Genomic DNA, 6815 nt, shown 5'->3' with positions numbered 1-6815 from the left:
TCCCCAGCAGTTTTATTCAGTGGTTTATTACAACACGCTGTTTTTCTTCCTATTTAAAAGGCTCTTTTGAATTTCCTCTCCAACTCACTCCACTTCAAAAAAAATAATTCAATCTCTTATACTTCTCCCTCACTACATGCTCTAAATTCTCATTCATTCCACCCCTCCTCCATCGTTCTTAATCAGATCGCTAACTTGAAAATCACAATAAACCCAATTTGTTACCAATGTTCGTCTTTCATTAATCATCCACTTTCTAAACTCCCCTCTTGCCCCTCCCCTCCAAATCCCCCCCTTGCCCCTACACTCCTAAACTCCCCCCTCCCCCCTTGCCCCTCCCCTCCTAAACTCCCCCCAACCCCTCCCCTTCAAATCTCCTCCCATACCATTCCTCTCCAATTCTCCCTCCTCCCCCCTCCTCCTCAAAGCCGCCTCCTCCCCACTTTGTCTCCCTTCTATCTCATACCTCCACCTCCCCCAACCTTCTACTTTCCTCTGCCACCCCCCCCCCCCCTCAAACAACCCTCACTGTGCCTCATCCCATCACCATCAAACCTTTCGTCCTCATCCTTCCCTTTCTTGTAACTCTTCTGTAATCTCTGACACACTATCAACTGCTCTCCCTACCTCTCCCTCTCATCCTTCATCTTACCCTACCCCTCCCCTACACTGTCCTGTACCCGATGCTCCCCCTCTCTCTTCATTAACGGTATGAACCTCAAACATCCGGGGCCTTCGCTCAAACCTGACTGATCTCTCCATACAGGTTGCTTCTGACAATCCAGACTTGATCTGCTTAACAGAAACTTTCCTCCTTCAAGATGTCTCTGATTCCTTAATATCTCTTCCTGGTTACTCCCTCCTCCAGTATGATAGACCTGAGCCTCGTCCTGGTGGTGGGGTTGCTATCCTTATCAAAAACTCTTCCTCACTCTCCTGTCACTGCCCTCTCTCCACCTCACCCCCAGGAGTACCTCTGGCTACGGCTTCTTCTCCGCTCCCACCTTTTGTTCATATGTGTTCTGTACCGTCCTCCAAACAGTGATGACTCCATTTACATTTCACTGTCTGACAACATGGACCAACTTCTATCAACTCATTCCAACTCTCTCTTCCTCATATGTGGCGACTTCGACTGTCATCATGCCAGCTGGCTGGGTGTGCGTTCCTCTCTCACCAGTCATGGCACCTCAGCAAAGGACTTCTGTGACTCACTGGGATTGACACAAACTGTCAATTTCCCGACCTGGATCTCAGCCAATGGAGTATCTTCTCTTCTCGACTTGGTGATGACAAACTTCCCTGTAAATGTCTGCTGCTCTTCTTCTGCTCCAATCGGTTCTTCTGATCATGTGCTTGTTAAAATGGACATCTCTCTGGCCATTCTCAGAGAGCCTCCTCAGCGTCGACGAGCCTGGCGTTTCATTCAGACCGACTGGCACGGTCTTCAAGCAGCCATCAATCATCTGGACTGGTCTCCCAACTACTGCCTCTGACATCAATTCTTCCTGGGAATTCTTCCAAAGCAAACTGCTCTCTCTCATGCACAGATTTATCCCATCTCGTCTTCAGTTGTCTTACCCTTCCTCCCGTCCATGGTACACTGAATCTTGTGGTGAGGCAGTTGCCTTGAAACAACTTGCCTTTGCCTCTTGGAAGGCTAATCCAACTGAAGGCAATCTCAGTTCCTTCCACCAAGCTCGGAACAAGTGTGTGTCTACCCTCAGGAGAGCCAGGAAACAATATCTCTCCGTTCTCAAGACCGAACTCTCTTATCTGTCTCCCTCTTCCAAATCCTGGTGGCGTCTGGTCAAATCCGTTTCTGGTGTTTGCTCCCCCTCCATCCCCTCCCTCACCTCAAATGGCTACACAGTTGACACCGCACATGACAAAGCCGAATGCCTAAACTCTGTGTTTGCCTCAAAATATTGTGTCCCAAACCCATCTCTCTCTGTTCCCACCTTACCCAGTCGAACCCAACTGCTCCTGGACTCTGTCCTTCTCTCCTGACAAGGTGGAGAAGTTTTTGTCAAACCTCGACTCTGATTCTGCAACTGGACCAGATGGCATCAGCCCACGGGTCCTAAAATCCTGCTCTGCCGCTCTATCTCACCCTCTCTCTGTTCTTTTCACCCTCTCTTTTGCTCAAGGTCATCTGCCATCTGCTTGGAAATCAGCAAACATAACCGCTTTACACAAAAAATGTGCAAAAACAGATCCTTGCAACTGCAGACCAATCAGCCTGCTCCCAATTATCAGCAAAATCATGGAATCCATCATTGCTTCGGATATCAAATCCTTCCTCTTCTCCAATGGCTTGATCTCAGATCATCAATTTGGATTCAGACCAGGTCATTCAACTCTGGACATGCTGCTTCTGCTGTCTCAACAATGGATGGAGGTCCTCAATGCCAAACAGGAAATCAGAGCTGTCTCCCTTGACATATCACGCGCCTTCGATACGGTCTGGCACCCAGCTCTGCACACCAAACTCTCCTCCTATGGTATCCATGGAAATCTCCACGCATGGCTTGCGGACTTCCTCTCTGGTCGTAGTCAACGTGTGGCCCTGAATGGATTTCTCTCATCTCCCCTTCCTGTTCAGGCTGGAGTCCCCCAAGGCAGTGTTCTGGGCCCTGTGCTCTTTCTTGTCTTTATGAGTGACGTCTCCGACTCTCTGGAAAATCCTCTATCTCTTTGCTGATGACTCCACTCTCTGCCGCTCCATTCCTCTTCCCCCAGATCGGCAGTCTGCAGCCTCCTCACTCTCTGAAGACCTGGACAAAATCACAGACTGGTCAAACAAGTGGAACATGTCTTTCAATCCTGACAAATCTCACACTCTTACAATGTCTCTCCGAAAGGACCGACTGGAAATCCCTCCCATATACTTTCTCAACAATCCTCTCCAAGAAGTTCTGTCGCTCATGCTTTTAGGTCTCACTATCTGCCATGATCTTTCTTGGGAAAACCAGATTTCCAAGCTGGCCTCCAAAGCCAGTCGCGACTGGGCATCCTCCGTCGTGCGAAGGCCTTCCTTGGCACACCTGAGCTCCTCACCACATACAAGTCTTTCATCCGCAGCTCAATGGAATACTGTTCCCCCCTCTGGGGTGGTGCTCCTGCCTCACACCTAGCTCGGCTTCACGCTGTTGAGGCCAAAGCTTTCAGAATCATTGGAATCTCCTGCGTTGAAGTCAACTCTGAGGGCCTTTCACTCACTCACCGCAGGCAGGTTGGTGGTGTTTCTGTCTTCTCCCGACTCCTCTCCGGCCTTGCTCCCCCAGCTCTCTGTGCTCTGTCCCCCCAATATTCCTTCAGGTCGCACAAGATCTGTCAGCAACCCTATTATGGTTCAACTGCCAAAATCTAGGCTCTCTGCTCACCTTCACTCTTTCATGCCCCTTTTCTCCCACCTCTGGAACAAACTCCCACACTCCCTTCAATCCCACTTCTCCCTCCAGGTCTTTAAAACAACTGTTCACCACCATCTCTTATCTTCCCCCATCCAAAACCTTGATCTTTTCTACCCCCGGTAATTCACCCCAGAGTCCTTGCAGTGTTCATATGTTTTGTACCTCTCCCACCTCCCCCCAAGTCCTCCCGATGTCCCTGCTCTCAAATGTTGTGTTTGTGTCCTTCCCCCTCTCTCCCCATCTTGTCTGCCGCTCCCCTTGTTTTTTTGTGTTTTGTGTGTCGGTTTGACTTTTTGTGTGATTAATGTTAGCTCTTTCACGAGCCTCGATCTTGTATACAAAACAAAAACAAAAATCCAAAACCTTGATGTTTTCTACCCCCGCTAATTCACCCCAGATCCACTTTGTTTGAAATTCCAACTTCTTTCCTGGAAGTCCTTGCAGTGTCCATATGTTTTATACCTCTCCCACTCCCCCTTCCCATGCCCTCTCCCTCCCACAGATCTCTCGATGTCCCTGCTCTCAAATGTTGTGTTTTGTTTCCTGCCCCCTCTCTCCCCATCTTGTCTACCGCTGCCCATGTTATATGTTGTATGTGTTGGTTTGTCTTTGTGTGATTAATGTTAGCTCTTTCACGAGCCTCGATCTTGTATGAAAAAAAAAAAAACTAATCCGAGCCCATCGTTATTTCAATACAACAAAAGAAGACATGAGTTCATTTATGATCATCACAGTTTTCAAATGATTCAATATTTACATTGCAGAATGCATGGGAAGGGTATTTCGGAGCATGAATATATTGTTAACGATTTTAGAATATCCTCTTTTGGTGAATTTAATTTAATTAAAAGGTTATTTGAAAACATTGTGAGAGATTTATTTAATTAAACAAGAAATATTAATTTAGCGGTGAGTAAAAACTTTTGCTTTATAGTAGTTTTAAACATTGTTTAAACTATAGCTACACGTACTTCAACTGAGATTGAATGTTTTAAAATCACGTGAGTACAAAGATTTTTGTAAAGACGTCCATCAGTAGTCAGTAAACTCGGACCTACCTTGCTTTTCCTTGTTTCTTGTAGTCTTGCGCTTGAAGAACAACTCCGACAAAGTTTCCGAGTTGATGACTGTAAAGTTTCACTTCTTCCCACGATCACCAATGCGCATTGCAGGGTATTCATGAGTAGAGAGGAACGTGCGTGTAGCGTCGAAATCCATCATTGAAGATCGAGTGGAATAAATATTAGCCGCTTCATACTTATGTAGAATTACAGATGAAAATACCCCCGTCCCTTCTCCAACAGACATATCCCGCCCCCCCCTTGTCAAGACCTCGATTGAGATACTAACTGTGAGAACAACACTCCAGGAAATCGCGTACTCATGTTGTCTGAAAGAACACCAAGTTCGCCAATGATCATGGTTTGTAAGATATGGTATAGTTTGTAAGCAAAAGATATAGGAAGCATGCAATTCACGTTATCATTGACAATGAGTATAAAGTGATCGGCAAACTGTCAAAACATCCGAATTAACTTGTAGCAAAAGTGGACCCAGTCTACCCTGGATCATACTCGATCCAATTAAGGATTAAATCTCAGTGCATGGATGATGGTGTATGCATGGAAGATGAATATCATACATTCATGATCTGTCCATTGTATAGCCAAAGTGCAGTCAAGTCAAAGTTTATTCCATGAAACCCCTCACATTGATTCATGGAAATAACTTAAATTCATGAATATAAATGGCCGCACAAGAAGGTTTGTAACCTCATTTAAAATGCATCCATTCGATTCAATAACAGCACAATGAGTATGATCTATTTTGTACACCCATGGGAACACTACATGTGCTCTGGCCAATATACTTAGTTCGATTCTTGGATTCTTATCGAAATGATTAAACAATATTTATTTCCACAAATGTGCAGTGCGAATATGTCAATGAAATACAAATGAATGGAATGAGTACTGAAACATTGGGACGTTTACAGTACGGAAATGCAATAAGTATTGTTGGTGTTGAGTTCAGACATCGTCATTTAACATCGCTTAAATCTATTAGATTAGACTTTATTTTGTGAAATTTGTGAATATTATTATACTATACATTCATATATCCAGTTCTCGGAACTGCTCAGAAGCGCTCGTTTCCTGGTTATCGGTACCTGAACACACCTTTGCCAATATACAAACATTTGAGTAACATTTAAAACCCGTATTTGATATTTCGTAAAAGTGCAGTAAAGTTATAGAACGTAACTTAAAATGACATATTATGTTGAAATGAAAATATCCTTTTAGTATAAAACATCGTAAATGTATCGTAACGATTACTGCGAATGCTCTAATATCAAAATATATAGTTATTTGAATGTTAAATTTATACTTTTCTTTATTTGATTTGCCCAGTTTAACACGGGGATGCGAAAAACATTGTATTTCTATTTTTAGGGAGAGACGTTTACAAAGGACGTCATTCTGCGCTGTTTATCAATTCATTGATCATTTTATGTTCATATTCACTAACTTTGTCATGGTTGTTTCTAATTACCATGCAATAAATATTGTTTAAATCACAAAATATATAGGGGGAGTGTTAGAATCCTGGGGAGTCATTTGATCCTGCAAGGGGGAGTGTTAAAATCCTAGGGGGAGTGTTAAAATCCTGGGGGGGGGGGGGTATGATAAAATCCTAGGGGGGAGTGTTAAAATCCTAGGGGGGGTGTTAACATCATAGAGGGAGTGATAAATCCTAGTGGGAGTGATAAAATCCTAGTGGGAGTGTTAAAATCCTTGGGGGAGTGTTAAAATCCTAGTGGGAGTGATAAAATCCTAGTGGGAGTGATAAAATCCTAGTGGGAGTGATAAAATCCTAGTGGGAGTGATAAAATCCTAGGGGGAGTGTTAAAATCCTTGGGGGAGTGATTTCATCTGGAGATAAAACCACTCTGGAGTGATTCTATCCTCCTACACCGGGTCCCCAGGGCCCTGATAGATGGCGTTGGGGGAGGGGTCTTTACCGGGTAGACGGGTCCATTGACTTAACAGATTCTTCGGAGCAAGAAGAAGAAGCAGCCCTCCTGCTACATCCACCATTTTCCCAACCACAAGTTGTTTCAATAAGATTTTGTGCTGTTTAAACTGCATGCCCAATGAGCGAATGCATAGAATTTGTGGAGTGAGGCATGAGCTTAAGGTTAAATATTGTTTTTGAATGTTTGCATGTGGGTTTTCATACCAGGGTCGGGAGTTTACTGAACTGGAGTTTACTTTGGCCCATGGAGTTTACTGAACATGTAAGACAAACCTTACATGACCATATGATTGTTACACTTCATAGAAAGTGTCATCCATTGTATGTCGGTAGCCGAGCGGGCACGTTTTAAACATTTGC

This window comes from Myxine glutinosa, chromosome 11 (assembly GCF_964187855.1).
Source record: "Myxine glutinosa chromosome 11, kmMyxGlut1.1, whole genome shotgun sequence".
Lineage (NCBI taxonomy): Eukaryota > Metazoa > Chordata > Myxini > Myxiniformes > Myxinidae > Myxine > Myxine glutinosa.
Note: the sequence above shows the minus strand (reverse complement) of the source record.